At 40.7% G+C, this 27,128-nt stretch overlaps 1 protein-coding gene across 1 annotated transcript in view; it reads right to left on the bottom strand.

Moving 5' to 3' along the window:
- bmpr1ba (bone morphogenetic protein receptor, type IBa) overlaps positions 1-27,128 on the bottom strand; it is a 109,856-nt gene that overhangs the window by 38,959 nt on the left and 43,769 nt on the right. Inside the window, exon 2 of the mRNA XM_037778073.1 lies at positions 19,717-19,787. The gene's annotated coding sequence lies outside the window, so the exon portion shown is untranslated. The remainder of the gene's footprint in view (positions 1-19,716; positions 19,788-27,128) is intronic.

Here is a 27,128-nt window from a genome sequence, read left to right as displayed (position 1 = left end):
CTGCAACAGCTTACCAAATAACTGAGGATCACGATCTGCAGCCACCCACCAACATTTTTTGGGGGGAATGGTGTTCATCTGGTTGTGTGAGATGCACAATATCTTGAACACTGAGGATTTGATTATTAACATCATTTAAGTAAATGGTGCACCTCAGTGCTTCATTCAGACATAAAAAAAAAAGCACTGACTCATGGAATTAAGCATATTTAGCCTTGCCGCGCCAAGTTCCACTACTGCCTCACAGCAGGGAATAGCTGCGCTGCGCTGCTCTGGTCCTGTTTGGTAGCAGAGCCGACAACGCCCAATCCGTGCCTCCATGTCCTTCCCTTAAATGTCCTAAACATAAACTGTGTTTATTCATTACTGATCGCTGTCAGCCATATCAGAGCTGTGTTAATTTACTGCTGATGCAAACTGTACCTTTCCTGCTGTTGCCGCTTCACATTGAGAGTGTTCAACTGGTGAACCGCAGGATGCTTTTATTGTGAAGAAGTTACAGGAAATGCAATCAGTTTGTCACCAAGTTAGTGGAGCTTTATTAGCGGTTAGTGGTGCCATTTTTCAATGAAAACAGAGTTTAACTAAGGTTAAAACAAAAACTACTGGAAGAGCACTGGGCTTTAAAGCAAGTTTTTGTAGTGGCCAAACGGTGGAATTACAACTTCTGCGTCCGTCACATGATGCCACTGGGCCCAAAAATACTTTTTTCCCATAGACTTACATTGGGAAAGAGACGTCTTTAAATCAGTGGATATTTTTTTTAGGTAAATCAACTTCCCAGTACGAACACTTGAAAAGTCCTTATTTAAATCATAGGTCCTACAAGTTGTAAAAAGCCTAATCCAGAGTTATTTCTCTTCCTCCATTCATGTGCATGAGCCCCAGACCGAGGCTGACCGAGGGCTGGGAGACAGGGTTAAAGAAACGCTACTGCACCTGCTCCATGGGCCCAATGGATGCAGAAGATCGCCGGATGATCCGGGTATTTTATCATTCGACAGTTGAGCCATTTTAGCTTCAAGCACCACTGAGCAACTCTCATAGGAATGAACGGGAGCCTGCCTCCAACGTCCAAGTTCTCTTTATACATCGTGGTTAAAACAAATACTACTCGAAGAGCTACGTTATTCAGGATGCTGGTTTTGGTCTGTGGTGTAATGGTTTAACAAAGTGATGTAGAAGCAATTATGGTATTGGCTGATACACTGAGTTTGGGGATCCGAATGTCAGTGGAGAAAAAAATTGGATCACTAATATATGCATCCCTAATATTTACTAATGTCTTTGAAAGTATGACAAAAATTCATCCATCACCTCTTAACATCATTAAAAGTCTAAATAATACACAGCAAAGTCTAAATATAAGCAGCACAAGCATGTTATACTATTTCCTCCTGTCAATTTAAAATCAATATAGAAAATGCAGGGCTGGAAACATGGATCAAACATTAAATATGGATTGCTATCAAACAAGGGGAAGCTGTAAACGAGGACGCTTAAGATTTCTGAACTCAACGGCATCAAAAAGTTCAACGGGAGTTCAATCAGCTGCGGAGGAGGAGGAGGCACATGCCTGTCATGAGGCGAAATAATTGCAAGAGTCCAGAGTTGTTTTTGTTGAGCCGTCACTGCGACAGTTCAGGGCAACAGCCTTGTTTAAAGGTGGTCAACTAGCAGCTACACATTAGCTATATCAAATGGAAAAATAGCTATGTGAGATTCGTATCAAATCATCTTTAATCAACTTGTTTATTTCTCTTTCCGTGATTCCATAAGACACTGATTTGCAAGCATGGGGTTCTGGCCGTTCTAATTAACCATTCAAAACTAACTCGGTTTTGCCCTGAATAGGTGGGGAGGACCACCTAAAGTGGGAGCTGACGCTAATAAAAGAGCTACACGTGTTCCCATGGCCAATGACAACTGTTCCTACAGCCAAGAATAGCGAAGCCCAATAAAACCTTTCTGTCTCTATTCCTGCTCCTATTCACTGTTGCTTTCTCCCGCTCTCTTTCTCTGTCTCACACACACACTCACACCTGCCAAACACAATGCCTCTTTCAGTTGATCTATAATTCCTACGCATGCCTGCTAAGTGTTGTGTGTTTTGGAGATTTTGTAATACCATTTGAAATTTTTTAATAACAAAAACACCCCCAGTTCTGAATGAAAGAAAAATGTGTTAAACTAACTGACTGCAGAGTTTGACAGGACCACCAGCAAATTATCTGTAAACACACGCAGACTGATTATCAGAAGAATAACTTATTGAATTGAATGCAATAATTAAATTACCAGTGGATAGATAGAAGAGGACAGAGGATTAGAGAAGAAAGACAAAAGAGCGAGAGACTGAAAAGAAGAGAAGAGGCCCTGTTATGGTGGCTGTTTAGGGCCAAACAGAGCAAGGTGACACCGGGGGCAGGGGGCTGACCTACAAACCGCCGGTAACCCCCACACCTGCATGAACACATGGACACACACGGATACAAAGACACGTACACCAACCCAGACGCACAAACTCAGACACTAACTTATTCACACATCGTTGCCCTCGACACCAGCTCCTGTGGACCTGCCAAAAGGCCACCATTTGACCAACCGATAATACCATCTGTTAGGCAAAACACTAGTGCTTTTGTAATTCTTCTTTCTCATAGACTTTACCAAACAATCAGATACATACTGCCAGGGATTGAAAACAGTGTTTTACTGAAGACTTCAAAGGAGAGCTATGTGAGAGAGGTTGGAGGTGAGGGCCAGAAAGGAGGGAGAGAAGAAGTTATTTCATTAAAACAGACAGTCTGGAGCGAAGAAGGGAAGACAAAAGAAGATAAGGCAATAGAGAGAAAAAGAGGGCAATGTGTTTAAAGTTACTGATGTTAGTATAAGGAATCTAATACTGGATAAAGAAAAACTAAATTCAGTTATGGACCTTCAGTTTTAAACCAGCATTCAATTGTTTTTGCGGTTTTCTTTAATTAAGTTTGATTAATTCAGTGGGTTCTTTATTGAATTTAGTTGATTGAAATAAACATGACCCGTTCAAATTTATTCGATTTAACTATAATTTCTGCTGGCACTGATCTCTTAGCATGCAGCAGGGCTCTGACCACTGCCGAACATGATGGGAGAATGAATGCTTATTGGTAATCAGTAACAGCAGCAACACATTACTTAGTAACATGTTACGGTAATGTGATTACTTTTTTTCAATAATTCCATTTAAGTTACTTAAGTAACGTAACCATTACTTTGATATTTAAGGGTTAACTTGTTCGCTGTCTCACCGGGAGTTAGGATGCTGATATCCGCCACCAAAAGAGGAGAAATTCTCCTGTATTTCTCTCAATTTACGGCAAATTTGCACGCCTTTTTGTCCTTTTCGTTACCTCAACCTCTTTCTGGCACTGTATAGCGTGTATAAGCCCTACTGTTTCCACCGGACAACAATAGCTCTATTGTTACATCCAATGTCGTTTCCCGACAGAAAAAAAGCTACTCGCGACGTCGCGGTTTGAGCTGCGTTCGCCGCACATCACAGTGTGCAGCACCCAAAGTTTGGCAGCAAAAAGCCGTCGCGAGGTGGCGCAAGCCATTGGAAATAATGGGTTACTGAGCGCAGTGGTGCCGTTGTTGCGTTTGAAAGGGCCTTCAGTGAGGGAGAGACGGACAGAGAAATGGAGAAAGCCAACTGACAAAAATTCTCAAGTAGGGGCAAAAAATGAATGAATGATAACTGATGAATATTAGTTTATGCCTGAGTCACACAAGTCCACACCAGAGGGGCATATTATGCAGTTTTCTTTCCTGAGAATTAAAAGTAAAATTAAAAGTAGGCTTATTTAACATAAAAATTCAGTTGCAGTCTACTTACTATTTTGTTATTTTAATTCTTTAAAAGTCACCAGAATGCAGGAAAAAAAGTCTCTGAAACTCTAATTTTTCCCCCAAACCCTCGCTTTGGTTTTGAAATCCTCCCTATATTTGAAGTCTCAACATTGGCAATTATGATTACCAGTAACTCCAAAGTTGTCTTATTCACGTGTTGTATGTTCTTAGCTGGCTTGCTAACATTAGCAACAGGTGGTCTTACACTAAGGAGTCACACAGCTGGGACTTCTAGAGAGCTGTGTGCAGTCACCGAGGCTAAGCTATCTGCTGCTGGATGGTCAGTAAATCCCTCCTTTTTCAATGCATAATGAGTAATGGATTACAGTTTTCTTGTAACATGCCCAACACTGTTGGTAACAGAAAATACGGTGTCCCACTGTAGAGTTAGGTGCATCTTTGCTGACCTCTTGCAGAATGTACAGCTTAAGTTTCTGACGTTAACAAAGCCGGACAGGAAGGAGGGACAACGGGACACAGGGAGGGAGGACGGAGCCGGGCAGGAATTGAGTCGGATGGGGGGAGGTGATGGGAGCAAAGCGGGGTGTCGGACGGGTGGCGGGGGGGCATGAGGGTCTGCTAGGGGTGAGTGGCGCAGTGGGATAAGAGCGTGGGGAGTTCATGCCCCCGCCAGGCCCTTTTCGCACTGCATAAACAAAGAGATTACAGTGAGAAGGGGCTCCGCGCCGCTAACAAGCAGGGGCGCCACACGCACGCACACACATTTAGACATGGACACACACACACACACAGTCACATGCATGTAGGAATCACACACATACAAGCGTATAAAGACATAAATGCACACACAAACAAGGCAAAACTCATGAAAACAAACGTGCACACACAAATACACGAACACTGATGCACACAACTAACGAGAAGCATCACAACATAGTGGCGCCACCTGTCTCCTCTTCACCAATTAATGAGCTCCCCGCTCCCGGGATGCTACAACAAGTTGGCAATTAGCAGGGAAAAGAAAGGAGGAGGCATGAAATGAGGGAGAAAAACAGGCGACAGGAGGGAGGGGGGAAAGGGGTGAGATGAATAAGAGAGAGGAGAGAGAAAGGGATAAAGATAGAGAAATAAAGAGATTAATGATTTAAAACCTAAAAGTTGAACAGACCGTGAGAGAAAGCCTGACAGATCCGCATTTATCCAAAAGAAGTTTACACCGGAAAGTTTAAATATCTGTACAATTTGTCTACTGCCATCTCTTTGTAGTCATCACTTCATTTCAAATGGTTGTTTGTTGACAAGAAGATGGCAAAAAAAGTGAGAGCAGTTATCGAAAAGCACAACTTTTATTTGCACAAAGGTTGAGGTGAGTATATCCATACTTTCTACTATACAGCTAGATATTTTGTAATAGCTTTTGCGGACAGGCCAGACATTTGCATTTTTAGATATTGTGCTAATTTCATAAAATTTGGGGACAAAAATCAGATTTATAAGCTTATAAATGCTCACACCCTAAACCATTTTTTTATTATTTTTTAATTTGATCATTAAATGGGATTTGTTAAAGATTGTTAAACCAATCAATTTGTAGATAGCCTCTCTAGGAGATGTGAAGAGTGTGGAGGAAATATGAAATATGGCAGGATGGTGGGGAATAAATGAGAATCATAGTAGAAAAAAAAGTTTGAAAATAAAGGAAAAAAGACTGGAGCTGTGATGCAAGGTCGGCATATCATCACATTATAGTGCAGCATTTTGTTTTTCATTTTGCCGGCCTGTATGTTTCTATCTCCTGTTTGTGTTTATATTTCTATCTATCAAGATCTCTCTGACTCCGTCTTTTTCCTTCTGTCATCCAGTCAATCTTGGCATCCTGTTTCTCTCTCTTAAATACATGCACGCACGGACACACATTCTTTTGTTTGCCACCTGATAACAGGCAGTCATTCATACCGCCTCTCGACCCCCATGACCCCTGAACCCTGAGACCTAAATACGGAACAAGAGCTGAGAGACTGGTCACGCATTTGCTTACGCAGACACACGCACACACAAACGCTACGAAGGTCTACCTTTTTTAACTAGTGGTAAGTAAAACTAACTAACTAACTACACTCTTATCACAGAAATAAAAAGGCCTTAATGTAGACCCTTCAGGAATAGAGGCATTTTCAATAATTGAACGGATGGATGGATGATAAAATAAAACCAGGACATATGTAAATATGGATCCGACATTGAAACTGCCTCACATTGTACACCACTAAGCTTTTACAGTAATTCCATTAGTCTGTCAAGTTTAGTTTCAATAAACTAGCAGGCTTAGATGTCTGAAGTTTAGAACTGCAACGATTAATCGATTAGTTGTCAACAATTAAATTAATCGCCAACTATTTTGATAATTGATTAATTGGATTGAGTAATTTTTTAAGAGAAAAAACTCAAGATTCTCCTATTCCAGCTTCTTAAATGTGAATATTTTCTGGTTTCTTTACTCCTCTATGACAGTAAGCTGAATATCTTTGAGTTGTGGACAAAACAAGACATTTCAGGACGTCATCTTGGGCTTTAGGAAACACTGATCAACATTTTTCACCATTTTCTGACATTTTATAGACCAAACAACTAATCGAATTATAATCATTTAAAATAATCGTTAGTTGGAGCCCTACTGAGGTTAGGATAAATAAGACACAATTGTGAAGCTTTAAAGCTGATATAGGTAAATCTGGCAATATGCAACTCCACTCAAAGAACAACTCAAAAATTATTTATAATAATAGTATATTTTTTCTTTATTTAATTTATTTAAAAATTGTTGATATTTTACTAGCACAGGTGAGAAGAAGAGTGAATTTTTTTAGCAAGTTTTTGAGTTAAGGAAGGAGAGAAGAAGTGTGATCACCTTTCTGTAGGCGTTCAAAAATATACAAATGCACATTTTTAGCGTGGTTATTATGTTTTGTGATAAATTATTCTCTTTTTGCATGTCAGGCTTATTTTTTTTTTACCTTGTTTTTATGTTGATATACATAAAAAAAATTAACATTCCAATGTGAATGGTTAATATTTACAATACTGGAGTAAGTTACTAGTTAGTTTGAAAAGTAACTAACAACTGCAACTAACGATTATTTTCATTGTTGACATTGTTGATTTTCTTGATTAATCGATCAGTTGTTAGGTCTATAAAATTGTGAAAAAATGTGAAAAATGTTGATAAGTGTTTCCCAAAGCCCAAGATGACATCCTCTTATTTTGTCCACAACTTAAATATATTATATCAATTATAAAATAGTTGGTGATTAATTGAATAGTTGACAACTAATTGATTAATTGTTGCAGCTCTATACACAATACACACACATACATACACTAAAGCATGATGCATTATGAGACAATAAAGAAAGGCAGAAGCAGACACACAAATCACACGCACACTCGAGTGTCCCCCCTCTGTCCGACCCCTACCATGTCCACAGACATACACACAGGGCAGGTGCGGGGTCAGCGTTAGGGTCAGTGGCCTCGGTCCAGCTCCCAAATATAGAGCATCCACTATTCGTGGATCCTTAAGTTCACCGCAGGTTCTCGTATGACCACCATGGACCCTTTATGTACTGAGAGAAACTGACATACCAAACACACAAAACATGCATTCATTCATGCATACGCTCACACTCTCGCTCACACTCACGCATGCACTGCATACATACATGTAAATGAATGCATGTGGACAAAATACCAGAACACATTCACACATACACACACTCTGCGCTACACATTCTGTTACCCTAACACGTCATTAAGATCTCTATCATCCTGCTATCTGACAACATGAATGCTCACTTCCTCTCTCGTCCCCCCATCAACCCTTCGCCCACCCAAACCAACTTTTTTTCATGTTTCTCTTCTTCTGTTTCTTTCCTGACTCCCACCACATATCCCCCTCTCTCTCTCTCTCTCTCTTGGAAGACACTATTCACAGTGTCTATTCAGTGTGCAACAGAGAACCTCTTCTATAGCTGAAACATAAGACTGACACTCTGACCCCTCAGGATGACCTTTGCACTCCAAGCTAACGACTCTGACACGTAGAAACATGCCTGTGTACGCATGTGTGTGTGTGTGTGTGTGCATTTGTTGCGCGTAGAAGATCGTCTTTACCTCCGCTGGCAGTGCGGTCGACAGTGAGTACGTTTCTGCACTGCCACGATAACAAAAAAAAGACAAGCTTTTGCTTTAGGTATATGAATATTATACAAATATTAGTTGTGTTGGGACAAACTCAAAATTAAATCGCAATGCTATAAGGACAGAAGATACATCAAATGGGAACAAGGAATGTGTTGCCATATGTTTATTTGGGGGAGGGGAATTTGGCAGTGTCGGGGTTATTCTTAAAAGGTGTCGATTGTTGATGTTTGTGTCTTTGTGTGCACACGTGTGCATTTCATCATCTCATTTCATCATCTGGGTGGTCTTACATACATTCCCGCAGCTGCAGCAGTTAAAAAACGGTGTATTCAGTCACTATTTAAATAAAATCATGTAGGTGACATAGCCAGGTTGATGATAGAAGACAATATAATGTGTGACACATCATTAAATCTATACAATTTACTGAAAACAATCTAGTTCAACTATGAAGCCGTTTTCAGGAGTTTAATATAAACTTTCAGAAATGGAACTGTAGCCCATATCTTATGGATGGTCTGTGTGAAGCACACCGACTTGAATTAACCGTCATTTCAATCAGAATTCTATTCAACATTTTTGAACAATACAAAACAAACCTATAGACGAATCCGTCGACCGTTTTGTGTGTTCCACGATCTTGCAGCGCTGCCATTACTGTGGTGGCGAAGTGACTTTACTCTCTGCCAACCGTGTTAACTGGTGACTTTCAGCTGAAAGCATCCGTGGTTGCTCGTAGTAACTTGTGTAAATGATTGGCGTAAATAATAAACCCAGATGAGTATGTATTTAAAATGGATTAAAGTCAAATTGAAGGCTTTTACGAGGACACCTGTTTGTGTTTTCAACAGCTGCCGTCACTACGAGCAACCACGACGCATTCGGTTGAAAGTCACCGTTAACACAGTTAGTAGACACTTTGTAAGTGTTCAGTTTGTGATGCCGACCGATTAATGATGTTTACGCCACAGTTGGTTGATAGAGTTAATTTATTCTGTGGGACCACTGCAGCCCCTAGACAGTGCCTTTAGTCCACTAACGTTAGTTACGCTAAACAAGCAGGGTTAACTTAGCTGACGTTACTTGTTTCACCATGTTAGGCAGCTGAGAATAGCTCAGGTTCTTCCCGAAATCCTAGACAACGTTGTCAAAAGTAACGTTACATAGAAAGTAAAGGTAAAAGTAGAAAATTGTACACTTCTTATTAGTACAGATTGCATTTAAACGCGTGCGTATTGTAGGGAGACGTCATCGCAGTAAAGGCGACTTGGTTACTTCCGGTATTTCCCTGGAAATGACCATAGTGCCATTATGTCTGTTCTCTTTACCCTTAAGTTCCACATTGATAAAATATAATAAAAGCAGTGGTTCATTCCTCATGTGTCAGGTTCAGCTTACTTGTCTAAATCTTGTTTTAAAGTCATACTAAAACACATTTTATACGCACATCATTTTGAATCAACAAATCACTTTATGTTGGACAGCCGTTTCATTGCTCCTCCTGAAATGCTACCTGAGGTCATCGCAGTCAGGGTATAGGTGAGGGGAACATGCAGTTAAATTTGTTAGGGTATCAACAACAGCTCAAGTCATTCAGTGTAACTCAATCTTGTGATTACTCCCCGAAGAGCACAAAAAGACCCTTGACGTGTGTGTGTGTGTGTGTGTGTGTGTGTGTGTACTGAGGATAAATGAATGCATCTGTTCTAATTTGAGCTGCCAGACTGTTGGCATTGCACCACTAATTTACAATTAAGGCAGACCGCAGCATTATCTAAACCTTTATCTCCATTCCATATGAAGGTTGAGAGCAGGTTTGTGGAGCCAGTATGGTTTTATTGTAACCAACGCACTGTGAGAACACAACAGAAAGTGTGTATTCATAGATTTTGTGTCAACGTGCCTAATTTTTGATGGGGATTGGTGTGTAAATTTTTAAAATTAGTGGGCTTTCAAACCATAAACACATCCCTAAACAGCTTGGTACCTTGCTCTGTCTGCTGTCTATCAATTGATTAAGTTACTGTATATTAGATGTCTTTTAAAACCTGCTATAATTACATGCACTTTTGAGGTCTGCGCGTACAAAGTCTTTGTGGCAGTCTGTGTGTGTGTGTGTGTGTGTGTGTGTGTGTGTGTTTTGAGGCTGAGGTTGTTGCCACATTATTGGTTATTCTAGAAGATCGGCCTGTGACATTTAATAACAAGCTCTTCTCATCTAAAATACCTGGAGCTCTCCAGGTACGTTGGTCCAGCTCAGTATCAGGTGCACAGAACAGATGAGGCCCTGAACTAGTAAAGCACAGCTTCACACACACACACACACACACACACACACATACATTCGGCTCAACCTCAGCCTTCAACAATGCCACATTTGTCTAACAGCTGATCTCCACGTGATAAGAGATACAAGTATATTAGGCAGGACACCCACACACACACACACACACAATCATGTCTTCAGATGGTTATCGTATTTACATAATCATTAGTTGTGGGTGAGACTTGAGTCACGATCTGTGTGGTGTTCCCGGTGGTATTAGAAGCAATTACTGTGTGAGAGATAGGCCTGCGGGCACACACATACACACAGTACATGTGTTTATATGGTGTGCATACAAACACATGCACATTGAAAAGGAGTTAGTTAATGATAAGGAAACAAATGCTAACACAAACCGACACATCAATGCCACAGTTACAAACTTGTTTTCAAAATTGTGACACAGAAAAACACACCACATGCACACGCTCACAGACCACAAACACACACACACACACAAAATCCGACCCCGCTGCCCCTCCCCATGGCTTAGAGAAATTACTGCCACCTGAAGCGGAACCCTGTCCATCATGCGGAGGCCCCCCGAAAGCCCCACAGGTGTCCTTTAACATGTCCAAAGGTCCCCTCCTCCCCCCTCGGCACTCCATGTGGCCATTCATCTGGCTGTAGCGCAGGACATCAAAACAAAACACATCCCCGGGGGGAAAACCTCACAGCTAACCGTGCACATGAATTACTCTGCAGTGGAGACACAGCTTGCTACCAAGACAATCAAGACTATAAATGTGTTCCACAGTACTGTTCTTCACAGAACACAAACTTTATTATCATTCATGTTGCACCTTTGTTGTCATCAATTGCTTCATACTATATGCCGAACAGATTGACTCCAGCTCCGTAACTGTGGCCCACATGCCCTATTGTTCTGCTTCTCATCTCCCCTTGTTTTTTTTTTTCAAACGAGTTGATCCGTAGCCAGGAAAAAACAACATATCACTTCATCCTGACCAGACTTGTAATGTGAAGATGAACGCAATAAGTTATAAGAGACAGGTGGAGAACACTCCAAACCACAAAAGACCAACTATGTGTTTCTCAACCATATTTCAGCTGGCTGTGGTTTAAACAAGTGTTGCTAAATAAAACAGCATTTGTTTAAAATGGAGAGAAATGGAGCAGTCACCAATTTTCGCTAAATGGCATTCAAGTGAAAAGCACCGAAGAATTGGCCAAATCCAGTCACTCCACATTAACAGGCAGTGGGCTGAAAACATAATATTCATGGCAACAAATAAATGCTTTTCCATTGTAGCCCACAGTTCATCTTTCTCTACAGTGAAAGCACACAGAGTGATTCATTATTGCCAAAGCTGGATAAAAAAATAAAGAACTTTTACCTAAGAGGTGAAGGGAAAACAAAAAAAAAGAGTGGCTGAGAGAAAGATAGGAAAACAAAGTTACAGTCACAAAAAAGACAGTTCTGAACTTATTGAACAAAGAGACGCAGGTAATCAGACAGACAGGCAAGGCAGGCATTACGGCAGCTACCGCCACAGACAGACAGACAGACAGAGACACAGACTGCGAGACAGTCAGACCTTTAGAATAAACACCAGAGCTCTCAGTGTGGCCCAGGAAGAAATTCTTTTCTTTGATGTCAAGCCATGTGACCTCGCAGCAGTCTGAGGAATTGAAGCACCGTCCAAACAAACGTCAGCACCGCTAACACCCTCAAGGTCGGTGTGTGTGTGTGTGTGTGTGTGTGTGTGTGTGTGTGTGTGTGTGTGTGTGTGTGTGCGCTTCAGGCTAAATTTTGGTGTGTGCATGTGAATGCATGTATGGACTCTGAGAGGATGTGGAGGGACGTGTGCCCCAAAGTTGTGGGCTTGGTATGTCAGCCACGTATATTCACGGCAATTCATTTTTCTATCTATACTAATGGATATACTAACTGGTTCTTAAAGAGTAGACAATATTTTTCTGTGCTGCCTGCATAGAAATCAAACCCAGTTTCAAGTTGGGAACAGAGAACACGTCCACCACGGTACAGGCTTACAGCATACAGCCCATGGGTGTATTATAAGATTAAAAAAAGTGATTATTTACAGCCAATATGTCCATTATTACAGCCGCATACAGCTAGCAGGAAGCTGGCAGAACCGGATATGTCATATGAGCGTGCAGGACGTTGCAGTCCTGTGGGTCTGATACATGTTCATTATGCCGAGGAAAATAACTTTGGATTTGGCTATTTGTGAATTTCACAAATTTTAGGACATAATGATTTAAATGAGGGATATTTAAGTGTTCGTACTGGGAAGTTGATTTACCTTTATCTTCTGATTTACAGACGTCTCTTTATACATTCATGGCTATGGACTCATTGGCGTTTTCAGTCCAAAATGGTGGCAGCACTACCGCAGCACCAACTAGCGGCCATTGACAAAAAAGCACTAGAGTTTCGCCTCTTTGGTTCTATACTCTTTGTAGTGGTCGCGTTGCATTGTCGGCAATGTAGGTGCCAGATATTGACAAGAAAGAATAATACATGAAGTAAAAAAGACAATATCGCCTGTTTGGCTGTATCGATTTTGATATATATACAGTATGTTTTTTACTCTATATCCTGAGTCCAACCAGCTTTCACTACTGCCTTTAAAAAATAAATCCCCTGAGAGTAGAGTCCTGGTAAAGTTAGGTGACTGAATAAATAAATACATGAATTTCATTATATTATAACTCAAACGTATAACTGCAAACATCCCATATTAACTGACATACAAACAACAAAGTTTCCCTGTTTTTCACCTATAAAAATAAGGAGGAAATCATTAAATGAAAACCATTAGTTATTCAGAGTTATATTTTGCACACACACCTACAGCTCTCCTCTGTACCGACATCTTGTGGCAGCGGAGGTTTGGAAGTAATTAGTTTGTTTTCATGTCAGGCCTCATTCTGGACGATCACAAGTTGTTTTACTTAAACCGTTTACAGTACTAAGGATCGCTTCTTATCTTAAATGAGTATGTTCCAAACAATGACCAAAACCGTCTTCATGCTTTTGTGAAAACTCCACTCCTGTGAGTCTCTCCCTTACTTTCGTCACTGCAGTACACATTGCCAGTGTCCTTCCTGTTTTGGCTCTTCACAGCTGAATGACCACAGAGACAACACTGCTACACTTTGAATACAATCCTCTTCTGCTGGTAAACAGTGGTGTCCCATTGCAGTAGTTTATTTAGAAGTCTGTTCTAGCCCAAACAGGGATTATGACAAAGCCCACTGCTCCCTCTTTTAGACCACTAAGTACTTTCTGCTGCTGCTGCTGCTGCTGCTGAAGGCTAGCAGGCCGCTGAAGCATAAGGGCAGCTGTATGAGAGAGACTGAGATAGACACAGAGACACAAAGTGAAAAAGAAACAGAGACAGAGAGAGAGAATGTGTGGCAGTGAGAGCAACTGCGCTTACAGAAAAAGTGCCATAACAGCAGCTCACACGCAGCGACGAGTGAGCAGCACTTCAGATCTGTCTGATAAAACCTTGGCTTGAGCAACTGAGCGGAGCCCTATAATATCTTTACTGCGTGCTTGAAACCCAGTAAAAGCTTGGCTACAATACACTTTCACTGGTTTTAACATACTAAAAAGTGTAGAGGGAAAACACTCCAAGACACTAAACATGTCATCCATAAACTGAACATAATTGTTAAGGAGAGGATAAACAGTCTTTCTGATTGCAACAGGTGGAAGAAAACTATGTAAGTATGGTGCCCCCTTGGGGACAAACAACGTGCATCCCCAGTCACTGCTAGATCCACAAATCTTTGGCTGGTTTAGTTTTGTAAATGAGGTGTTCTACTGTGATAGGTATATCCATCAGAATACTGATAAAGTTCATTAATATTAACTTTTTATTGGGGCTGTCAATCAATTAAAATAGTTGATTAATCGCAAATTAATCACACATTTTGTAGCTGTTAGAAATGTACCTTAAAGGGAGATTTGTTAAGTATTTAATAGTCTGATCAACATGGGAGTTGACAAATATGCTTGGCTGCTTTATGCAAATATATGTATATTTATATTATTGGAAATCAATTAGTAACACAAAACATTACATGGAACATGGCAAACTGCAGCCCAACAGGCAACAACAGCTGTCAGTGTGTCAGTGTGCTGACTTGACTATGACTTGCCCCAAACTGCATGTGATTATCATACAGTGGGCATGTCTGTAAAGGGGAGACTTGTTGGTACCCATAGAACCCATTTTCATTCACATATCTTGAGGTCAGAGGTCAAGGGACCCCCCTTTGAAAATGGCCATGCCAGTTTTTCCTCACCAAAATTTAGTGCAGGTTTGGAGCGTTATTTAACCTCCTTCGCGACAAGCTAGGATGACATGTTTGGTACCAATGGATTCCTTAGGTTTTCTAATTTAGTTTCTATGATACCCTTAAAACTGAGCCCGCTACAACCTCTGAAAGATTGATTGTGTTAATGCGTTAAAGAAATTAGTGGCGTTAAAATGAATTTGCGTTAATTTTGACAGCCCTACTTTTTATACTCTTATTTTCTAATCCTCTTTACTCATCTAGTGCAGGTAATATTAAGGCCTCAGTGTTTAATGTCAGCTGCTGAAGTTAAAAAGAGTCATTCACCCTGCTAACAGCCACTTAAATGCCAATATACTTCATGCACTGGAAAGCCATACTACCATGAAAAGACCAAAGCTTGCAATGGAAATTGACCTACTTTATAATGTCTCTCAAGAGAAATAATGAGAACAAGAGTTTTTATCCATTGAAGAGAACCTTTATGCACAATCTGGTTGGTATCTACAACAAATGCACAACAGAAGTCCTTGGAGTGAAATGTAATGGAAAAGCACAAGGAAGCTGCTTTTTTTCATTAAGTTCATGACCTCACCAATAGCCACTTCTCTCTCTTCATTTACACACACACACACACCCACACACACACACTCTCGTAGCGTCTCCACTCTACAGCGTGTACCTCGGGGTAGAGCCCCGTCATGTTGAAAGATGCTGTTGCCAGCACACCTGTGTGTGTGTGTGTGTGCGTGACGGTTCATACACGTATTTCCTTGTGTGTATATGTGTGCATGTAAAAACAGCCTCTCATGTTTCAGCAGTAATGGCCCTGCTGAAACATGCGTCTCCCACTCAAAGGTTCCAGGCTGCTGTTTAATACAGACGCCACACAGCAGCGTTTCCTCAACGACAGGGGAGTCAGGGAGGGTCGCTGAACCTAAAGAGTAAGTATAGGTGATATACCACCTGAGTATAGGTGATATACCACCTGAAATAGAATCAACAGATGGAGAGAATTGCGGGGTTAGAAAGGATTCAAAACCAATCCTGAATTGTCCCTCTGGTATGTAATTTATGACCAAGTTGTGTCTTTCTTTCAGTCGTTTCCTAAACAAATACACGCGCTAGCCAGATCAAGATCTTTAGGTACGACACAAGGATGTGGTGCTCAGGGAAAACACTATTGCTTTTGTCCACAGGGGCCGCCAAAATCAACACAAAATGAAAGTTCCTTGTAGATGATTTAAAGGTAAAACATGCAACAATTTCCTAAAAAACAATGTATAGACTGATACAAAAATGATTCCTCTCAATCATCACTTATGCTCCACTAGAAGTGTGTGGTGGTGTCTGTTTCTGCAGAGACCCTGCAGCCCTCTGCCTGTATTTTCTTTTCTCATATTATTTTACTTTACTCGGGACGCTTCTGGACGTCTGCAAACAGCATTTGTGCCCAATGTGGAGGTGTAACCCGCAGCCAATAACAGCGTGCAGGGTGTCCAGCCCGTTCAGGCCGTTCAGGTGGTCAATACTGCCGCTTTGTCACGCCCCTCTGCTTCTGTTACCAGGCACAAGCATTGTACATCGATGGGCACAAGTCCCCCTTTAGATGCTTTGCGGACGTATTTGACGGATGACAAGAGGGTTGCATCGCTGTTAGTTCCCCCTGCTCTTCACCTCTGCTGTGTGCAGTGTGGCTGTTATATGCTGCTATCGGTGGGTCAGTTTGACCGAGGCACACACACCAGGCAGAGAGGACAGTTGGCCTTATGTTGGACAACAGCCTCCAATAAAACAAAATAATTAGACAGAAACTCTACCACCGCCCTCTCAATCTGGAGATACTGAGCAAACACTCAATATGAAAAGAAATGTAATAAATCTTAAGCCAATATTGACTTTTTTCTTATTGAAACCCACATCATCAACACGGCCATTGCCACCCCTACAGTAAACAGACACTGCTACCCTCTTTAGAGTTATATCACACCCCAGATGGATCAAAGTACCCTGTAACGTATTGACACATAGGACAACACAGGAGAAAGATGACTTATCCTCAAAAGCAGTCGACCATGCATCCTCAAAAATGTCTTGACAATGTCAATCTACCTCAGCCCTCTCAAACACGATGATGGCATACCACTGAGTGGAGGGCAATCTGGATCATAATACTTTGTGCACACATGATGTGACACATGGACGCTGTTTGAGGCATTATCAGCTTCAAAACAATCCCACTGGGATCTCTCCTTCACCTCACTCTGTAAACCATCTGCTCAATAAACTCCAAACGGCTGGCTGCAGTGTGGTCCTCATTTAAATCATCCATATGTAAATGTGCAGTGAACAGCACCTGACGGCCCCGACTGAATGGCCCAGTGTCCTCTAAGGAATATACAGTATATGCACTGGTAGAGAATATACTTGTCCAGATGCCAGTTGTGCTGTGGACAGCTTTTCCTGTTACATATGCAAGGACCTCTTTTACTTTGTTGAGCACTTCTACTCCATCCATTACGTCCATGAATGCTTTTGATGCATTTATACATGCTTTGAGAGCAAGGCCTGGTCTCAGCGACTGACATTATGCTGCTTATAAAGCATGTGATGGATCGAAGAGGTATTCAAATGCTTAATACCCCTCCTTCAGTTCATGGGGCTTTTACATGATACAAACCTCCTCAGTTGTCGTAGTTGTCCATGCAGCTGGCTATAAAATGCTCCCAGATACTAATAAATGTTCTCTTGGCAACTGAGGTTAAATCACTCGTATTAGTGCAAGCTATAAGGTTGCTTTTATAAGACTGCTGTCCCAAAGGAAACATTTATATTTGCAAAGAAGGAGTGCTCACAACTTGTGTTGTGATTTGGTTCTATCTAAATTCTCAACAGAAAGTGCATGCATATTTTTTTACAAGCTATTCTACTATCTCTCTTTTAAGAGTCGCTCTTATGTGCACAACCACAACCATTTTTTTCATAGACAATGTGCTTAAGGGAGACGGAACACGTAGCAAAACACCACTGATTGCTTACCAGTGAGCTTTTACAGCTCAAGTTAGATATTTTAGGACAAGTCAAATATACAGTAATTTATGAAGGATTTGGTGTCACTGTCTTTTGGCTGTCTTCTTTCTCTTGGCAAGTTTGGATTTCAGAGAAACAAGCAACGTGAGATGGACTCCTCCTTCCCTTCAGGGACATACTGTAGCTGCACATTGTGGGCTATTTTGGTTATCTTGGTTGGCTGCAAAATCAAAGTATTTGCAGAGAAAGTAGTAAGGTGGTCCCAGCGCTTAAATTTTCTCTTGATGTGGGCCTGACGCTCCTCAGTTTGCAGGACAACTATGACGGACCAGACCGGTCATCTAATGTTACTTTATCAAATCTCATCCATATGCTTCAGTATTTTTAGTGATTTATGTGCAAACTTCCAACTTCCTATTCACTTGTGCTCCAGTACTAAGTGGTTGGTGTTTATAAATTAGGGTTGTCAATCGATTAAAATATTTAATCGCAATTAATCGCTTGATTGTCCATGATTAATCGCGATTAATCGCGATTAATCGCACATTTTTTATCTGTTCAAAATGTACCTTAAAGGGAGATTTGTCAAGATACTCTTATCAACATGGGAGTGAACAAATATGCTAGCTTTATACAAATGTTTGTATATATTTATTACTGAAAATCAATTACCAACACAAAATAATGACAAATATTGTCCAGAAACCCTCACAGGTACTGCATTTAGCATAAAAAAATATGCTCAAATCACAACATGGCAAACTCAAGCCCAACAGACAACAACAGCTGTCGGTGTGTCAGTGTGCTGACTTGACTATGACTTGCCCGAAACTGCATGTGATTATCATAAAGTGGGCATGTCTGTAAAGAGGAGACTTGTGGGTACCCATAGAACCCATTTTCATTCACATATCTTGAGGTCAGAGGTCAAGGGACCCCCCTTTCCTTGCCAAAATTTAGCACAAGTTTGGAGCGTTATTTAACCCTCTTTCGCGACAAGCTAGTATGACATGATTGGTACCAATGGATTGTAGTTTCACGATGCCAGTATCTTCACTGTAGCTTTAAAACTGAGCCTGGTACAAACTCCGGAAGATCGGAGATTGCGTTAATGCGTTATTATAGCGCTAACTGACAGCCCTAATATAAACACATTTTGACACAATGAATTGGACAACAAGGAATTATAGATACGATTGTGATGATGGAAAAAGATCATAGAAATTGCTAAAAGCAGATCTGATTTATGTTTATACTGAAATATTTGTTGTCATCAACGTCGTAAAGAAATATCACGGTGTATAATAGATAAAAAAAAAATGTTATACCCGGACAATATCACCACTGGGTTTCACAGAGATGTTTGCCAATTTGTCTCATCTCCTCCACCATTAGGGCAGCAGGTGAAATGATAGCATAAACAGAGTTTCAACAGAGGGCACTTACATGAAATGTTTCCCATAAAAAATGGTACTTAAGTGGAATCTAAAACAAAATAAATGCTATTTGACGAACACTAAAATCCAAAATATTTTGCAGTATTAGAGGGAATACAGTACATTGTACATTATAGTGAGCAGTAAAAAGAAAAGAAATCATAACCCTAGCATTCATCTAACTATAAAGCTCTCTGTCTGTCTGTGTGTCCTTCGCATATCTCAAGAACCGTTCATTCAATTGACTTCACACTTGGCAAGTGTACTGCTGGGGACCCAAGGGAGTGCCGTATCAAATTTGGTACAATTTGGATGTTCAATATCAATTTTTTCAACGTTCAAAGCAACTACTGTGCGTCATGGCAGGTGTATTGCTCAGGACCCAAGGAAGCGCTGTGTCAAGTGTGAAGTTGTTTGTATGAGCGGTTCTTGAGAAAGCTGCAAGTTGCAACAGGACAGGCCAAGCATTCAGCCCGTTATGAACAGGCAACAAACGGGCAATGCAATAGTCATGATAATACACCAAAACAAAATATTTGACTGACTGGACTGATTGATTAATTTTGCTCTTACCTGTAAATGAGGGTTGATGTAAGCTGAGTTTCACTTTCACAGATGGGGCTGGCCACACAGCTCTGCAATCCCTGCACACATACAAACACAGAAGAGATAATCAGAGTATGGTTAATGTAAAAGATAGTGATACAAAGACAGAGTAGTCGTTTCCTGAGGCTGCAGGCTGTATACTAGAGCTTAGGTTACCATGTACACCTGTTGCAATAAGGACTTCTATTGTGGAATACAATAGCATCAAATCAACATGTTTCCTTAAATTCATATAAAATCCTTCGCTATAACTCAGAGTCAGCTTTTCTTTGTGCTGAGCAGCTTTCATGGGCCTCATATGTTTGTCCTTGTTTTATTTGATGTATCAAGTTAAATGAAACATACATTAAGTCATACAAAAGAGGCATATAAAACATTGTGTTTTCTGTAATACAGACACACAGGTTGTATGCCAAGGTTTGCATATTTTATTAGATCTTGTACGTGGAGGGTCAGGTCGTACAGATTCCCACCTGTAGAGTTGGAAAATTTAACTCAAATAAATATCCTTTATATAAACATGACACTCTGGGCGGGTCCATTTCTTCATCTCTAAGAAAACACGGCCTCCAAAACACTGTAACTCACACTGGATTCATTTCACACAGCGTTTCTTTTTATTGCCACCCTATAAACCACTCCAGCCTTATGTAAGTACGTGTGAGTGTGTGTGTGTGTGTTTGTGTCTCACTGTGTTGTGTGTCTGTCTGTGGCCTTTTCTGCATGCTTTATCCTCCATAGTCAGAACCACCATTAGACAAATAGGTCAATTCATATTAAGTGTTAAAAAGGCCAGATTGTCCATGAATCAAAGGTCTACAAACTTTAATACATCTCGCAAAGCCCAACCAGTGGAAAAATAAATTAAAATGACTACATTTACTCAAATAAAGGTGCCATTCAGTTCCTGACAAAGAAAATGACATGCCATTTGGGAATTACTGTGAGTAAAAAAGTCAAGAATAATGGTTCTTTTAGCTCACACACAGCTCCGGTGAAATTCATCCCGGAGGACCAAAACTCTCCGTGCTTTAATTGTCATGCAACCCGATCTCATGGGAAGGCGTATAAATAGCACAACATTACAAGGACATTCCGCATGTCATGAGAATGCATTTTTGTCATTTGTACGCCTCTTTTGCGTGTTATGTGCAACAAAATACAGTAACAGCCGCAGTTAGGCTTAGGCAACATGGTTGGGCTTAAAATAAGTACGTAAACTAAGTAAAATATGTAAGGAAACAACGTAACAGAAGTACGGAAAACGCGTCACAAACGTCACTAACGTCACTTCAAAATAACTCAACAACACTTTGGGACACAAGCAACTGTCTTCTGGTTTAAAGTCCTGTGTTTGTTGGACCCATCCACGTCCCCGGCCCCCATAAGCTGTCTTTCTCGTGTTTTTATTCTATGTCACTAGCTCTGAGCGTAGCACTCACGCGGATGCATTTTATAAAGCTGAAACGATTAATCGATTAGTTGTCAATTATTAAATTAATCGCCAACTATTTTGATAATCGATTAATTGTTTTTGAAAAAAAAAAGTCAAAATTCTCTGATTCCAGCTTCTTAAACGTGAATATTCTCTGTTTTCTTTACTCCTCTATGACAGTAAACTGAATATCTTTGAGTTGTGGACAAAATAAGACATTTGAGGACATCATCTTGGGCTTTGAGAAACACTGATCAACATTTTTCACCATTTTCTGACGTTTTATAGACCAAACAACTAATCGATTAATCGAGAAAATAATCGTCAGATTAATCAACAATGAAAATAATCGTTGGTTGCAGCCCTGCTGCTTTTAAATTGCAGTCAGTACAGACAACATGGCGTACAAATGACACGCCAAAAGCAAGAAAGACATTCTTATCGCACGCAAAATAACTTCAGATTACCGTGTCCCTCATACGCCATTTAGTGCGACCGGGCTGAGTCATGATAGGGTAGCCTTAGCCAGACTAAAATGTAATGTATGCTCCGATATACTTTGAAAAATCTCACACAGATGTAGAAAAACAAAAAAGAGAGATTAAAGATGATGAATGAGAATCATCGTTACATCTAAGAGAATATGATAATCTAACCCAGGCCCAGGCTTGACTGTAAGAAGAACGGAAGATTTATAGAGCAAGATTAATCAAACTCATCTTTTTGGCAATGGCTCTGCTCTAAAGACTGAGAGTGTTTGTTTTCAACAGGCTGAATCAACACTGATTATCAACTTGTGGCAGAATATCAGCGTGAAGATGATTAGAAATAGTGGATAGTGTTTAGATAAGCTAGACAGACGACACCTACTACGCTCCAGTCTGATAGAGAAGTTTACAAGGCAATCTTTGTTTATGCCATATGTTCTCAAACTAAATAATCAGTTTGACCTGACCTGAACAGTGAAGGGTCAAAATAATGTATACCATGACAAGAATGAGCATTCCAGCAAATATTAGCGTTAAAAGATGAAAGAGAAAAACCCTGTCATAAATTCCAACATTAATACAAAAAATCTGACGTTTACAGTGTGCATTAACCTCCAGGGTAAAACACCTCAGATCACCTGCAAGCCAACGTTTTACCGACTGAGGGAAATAATAAATAGCTTAAATCTACTCCAGGTCTGCATGATCTGAGGTATGTGGGAAGGAGAAAATGTCACTGTGGGTGTCAGCTTACAGTCCAGCCTTCAGGTATCAAAAGCAGGCGTGTCGTGGCGAGAGCCAGGCGGTGTGCCAGACAGTTGGTTGTTTCTAAAAGGATCAGTGAGGCGGATTACTGCCTAAATCCCTTCTTTCACTGAGTTCCTACAAACTGTCATTTCTCTCTCCGCTTCACAATAGCCAATGAAAACACTGACAGGTAGGGTGACTCCGGAGAAGAAGTGGCCTGCAGTGGAAACACACGTGCAAGTAGATAGACACAGAAACATTTTCTTGCGTGCGGTGTCCTTCACTATGTTCCCCTCGATAAGCTCTGTGTTTTGTTATAACACACTTATTCTTATCTATGTGAAACCTTGCATAGATGAGAGAAAGGTGTTGTTTGGAGAACACAGATGTGAAGGTGATACATGCTGACGACTGATAGATTGCAGTGTGTCAGCTAATTCACACAAAGCCTTAGGAAAACTAGCATATGCACGCAGTACATCAAACCATCCACACACATATAAGCACTCGTATATACATGCATAGCTATATAATATAGCTATTTATAATATACACCGATCAGCCATAACATTATGACAGCATGGACACCCTGACCGGTCTCTGGCTACGCAGCCCCATACGCAACAAACTGCGATGCACTGTGTGTTCTGACACCTTTCTATCGGAACCAGCATTAACTTTTTCAACAATTTGAGTTACAGTAGCTCTTCTATTGGATCGGACAACACGGGCCAGCCTTCGCTCCCCATGTGCATCAATGAGCCTTGGGTCTTACAACTTTTGGTAGGTCCTGACCACTGCAGACCGGGAACATCCCACAAGAGCTGCAGTTTTGGCGATGCTCTGACCAAGTTGTCTAGCCATCACAGTTTGGCCCTTGTCAAAGTCGCTCACATCCTTACGCTTGCCCAATTTTTCTACTTCCAACACAAAGTTCAAAGTTAAAAATGTTCACTTGCTGTCTAATATATCCCACCCACTGCCAGGTGCCATTGTAACGAGATGGTCAATGTTATTCACTTCACCTGTCAGTGGTCTTAATGTTATGGCTGATCGGTTTATATATATATATATCTATATAGATCTATATATCTATAGATCTATATAGATATATATAATAAGTAGCATAATGTAAAGTCAAGGATCAAATATAAAATCTCTCAATATTGTCTGATATTCTTTCACCCACGAGACTCAGATGTCATGACTACTTCAAGGTCTTCCAACATCATAAATCTCACTGAAAAAAATGTAGGCCCTAAAAATAATATTATTAATAATAATATTGATTATGTACAGCCAACCTTCAACAGGTTCCACTAAAGGTGGAAGCCACTGCATATCTGGGAAGGATAGAAACACAATCAAAGAAGTAAGGAGGAGAATGAGAAGTGATTGTGTACTGTGGGCAGTGGATGACGTGGGATATTATTTCCAATTTATACATTACAGACAGACTGACATTGACCCTGACCATTATTTACGCATAAAGGTTATCTGTGTGTTCTTCTATTTATGTATCAATCTTGGGTGTATACACATACACACACTTGTCCACGACCTCAGGTAGGGTCACAGTACCATTTTTCCAATCTATATGGACTTGAACTCTTCAGCTGCAGTTCTACGCAGAATCGTTGCTCATTTTTGGGCAGGGGTTGATGAATTTGTCCTAGGGATGCACCGATCTGACTTTCTCAGTCCCGATACCGATAGCGATAGCTTGGCTTTGGGTATCGGCTGATACTGAGTACCGATCCGATACCAGTGTTTAATTAATAAGCTGTATGCTTCACTGTGTGGAAGTGACTGCCAACACATTCACATTCACCCCCAGTCTAAGTGACTGCATTTATAACATTATGATAAAAAACTCAATACTAAATTTATCACGATTCTGATCTCAGACCATTCTACACGCCGACATACCACCCACCCTCCGTCGTCTGCAGAGCTTTGCAGTGAAACAGTACTGCCATAGAGGTTTTAGTAAATCCTAGAAACCATTAAAAGAAAACACATGATCAAATTCATGTGAGTCTGTAAATAGCCAAATGTCTGAACAGAAGATTGATTCATACTTATGGGTGAAGTGGCAATCACTCAGCATGCCTGGCCTTTTACCCTACGCTCACACACATCACTGCTCTGAGGCACTTCTGTTAGCTAATCTCACACACACACACAAACACACACATACGGGAACACACACATGTACCCCACCCACATTGTAAAAGTGCTCGGCAGCAGTCATATTAAACATGTATGTCTACTTGGCAGTGTGCCTGATGCCTAGTGTCCAAATCTACACCAACATTGATCCAAACTTAAAGTCAGACTCAAGGAGAGACTGCAGAGTAGCATACCATGTAAAACAGGTTACTTTCAATTGGCAAACATGTACCATCTCTTCTTACCTTCGCACCTTATTGTTTTTCTTTTCTTTCTCTGTCTCTTTTAAACTCACACATATGAAGGTTATATTCCAGCCTACAGCAGCTCTGTACAGTAATTATAATAACAGTGACCTGGCAATGAAAACTATCCAACTCATTTACAGGCCGTAGTCTCCCCCCAGAACAGTATCACAAGTTGAAGCATGCTTCAAATACAATTTCAGAGTTTGACATGAATATGTTATAGAGATGGATTTAGGAAAAGGCAGAAAATGGTAAAGGTAAATGATGGGTTAGAGTGAAAACCAGTGGAATGAATGTGTCCAAACTACATACTGAAACTGAAAAACTGAAAAATGAGTCAACAGCATATTAATCTTCAACTATTTTAATAATCAATTGTTTATTGTAACTTGATTGGTTTGGGACTGTTGATCAGACAAAACAGAAATATAAATACAGATGTAACGTTGGGATCAATGAAATTGTGATGGTTATTTACATTATTTTTCAAACACTAAAGTGTCTATAATCAATATTTTTTATAATAATTAGGCATCAAATGACAATGTGAAACCAATGCAACAATGTGAAAGGGGTCGCTCATAGTAAACCTTGAGAGAATTATCACCTGAATCTGCAGCTCCCCTTGGCTTCACAGAGCGTTATAGTGTTTCAGCTCTGGCCTGAAACTTTTTTTGGTTCACTCTCACCGCTCTCATCGTATCATTGTCGTCCATAGTGGGCAGCTATTTTCAGTGCAAAAGCTCAGAGAACCCACTTTACACTTCCTGCTCAGTACCAAATCAATCGTGTAAATAATCATTCCTGTTCAGTCTGTTTCGTACAGATATGACGACAACAACAAAACATAACAGTACATTCTTATTGAAGGTGAAATTTGTTGAAGACGACCCTGACAAAGAGAGATACTGAGAGGAGAGAGGGAGACTGAGTGCAGTGATACTTTAAAGGTGCTGAATGCGAGATTGGGAGCATTTTGATTGCCTCCACACGGCTCTCAACATGGGTGCTGCACAACAATGCCATCGGTCGGGATGGATGCAGAGCAGTGGCTGAGAGCTAGGCAGTGGAGCACGCGCACATGCATGAACATGCACTAAAAGCATGTGCGGCCGGCCCAACTGTGTCAAGGGAGAGTGACTTCATTCTCTGCTCAGGTAGACATTACTGCTCCATATATTTACATAGACAATAGTTGTTTGCTGCTCTGGACATTGTATAGAGCACCTTTAATCATTTGTAACAAGTGTGTTTTATCCAGCTAGAAAACAGATCTTACACACAGACAGACGCCATTTAACTTGCATGTCAAATTTAAATTGCACTGCCTATGTGTACACACACTCGCAGTTTAATTCTAAGAGTGAAGTGGAGCTTAGTCAAGGATGTTCATCTTTTTTTTCTTTTTTTAATGAAAAACATTCCCAGGGTCTATTTATGAGACAATGGCAATATCGACGCCAGCAGCACAAAACATGGAGTTTTAATTCTGAGGCAAACTCCTGCCAACTCCAATAAAATCCAGGCAACCATATTGTAGTCTGACCTCAGAACTTTTCTCCTTTACTCAAACCTTTTAGATGTAATATAGATACTGTGTTTCCAGTGCAGATGGCAGATGTAATCTCTGAAAAGCAAACTATTTTGTTTATCATTGAATGTCCCCATTTACATTTGGTCACAGGTCCAATCCCTACAGTGGTCATATATCCTGTCTGTAATGTACGTTGCTCTTCGTTCTCTGTAAGATGTTATGACTGAAAATATCCCTATTTATTCTGCGACCTGATGACAGTCCGCACAGGGACTCGCCAAAAGTGCATCCTGTCAGTCAGCGTCTGTAGACCACCCCTGCTGGCTACACCTGCCAGAAACTGTCTGTGTTTGCAGGAGTTTGACTGACGTGCTGACGTTGGTGACTGACGTGATGTGTTTCCCCAGAAAACACCACCGGAGGTGTGAAGTACAGCATGGAGGCATGAACAGGTTAGAGTTGTGCCTGTGTGTGTCTGTATGTGTGTGTACGATGGTCATTGCAGTGTGAATTTTAGGAGGTGTCTGAGATAGAGAACAGCAGTTTGAAGGATATGACTCATTACTGGCTCTATAGACCTCTCAGTGTGCACCTTCTCTACCTGGAGACTCAAAACAAGGAACAAGTGTATTTACCTGCCTGGTTACCAAATCTTTTCCGCCTGTTTGCCCAGGAACCTTTTTTCACCTCAACACCGGTTAAAATGTGTTGTGTGCAAAATCAACTTGCGTAGTTTAACAGGTTAAATGTGATGC

Source organism: Sebastes umbrosus, chromosome 8, assembly GCF_015220745.1.
Source record: "Sebastes umbrosus isolate fSebUmb1 chromosome 8, fSebUmb1.pri, whole genome shotgun sequence".
Taxonomy (NCBI): domain Eukaryota; kingdom Metazoa; phylum Chordata; class Actinopteri; order Perciformes; family Sebastidae; genus Sebastes; species Sebastes umbrosus.
Note: the sequence above shows the minus strand (reverse complement) of the source record. Positions and strands in the feature narration are given on the sequence as shown.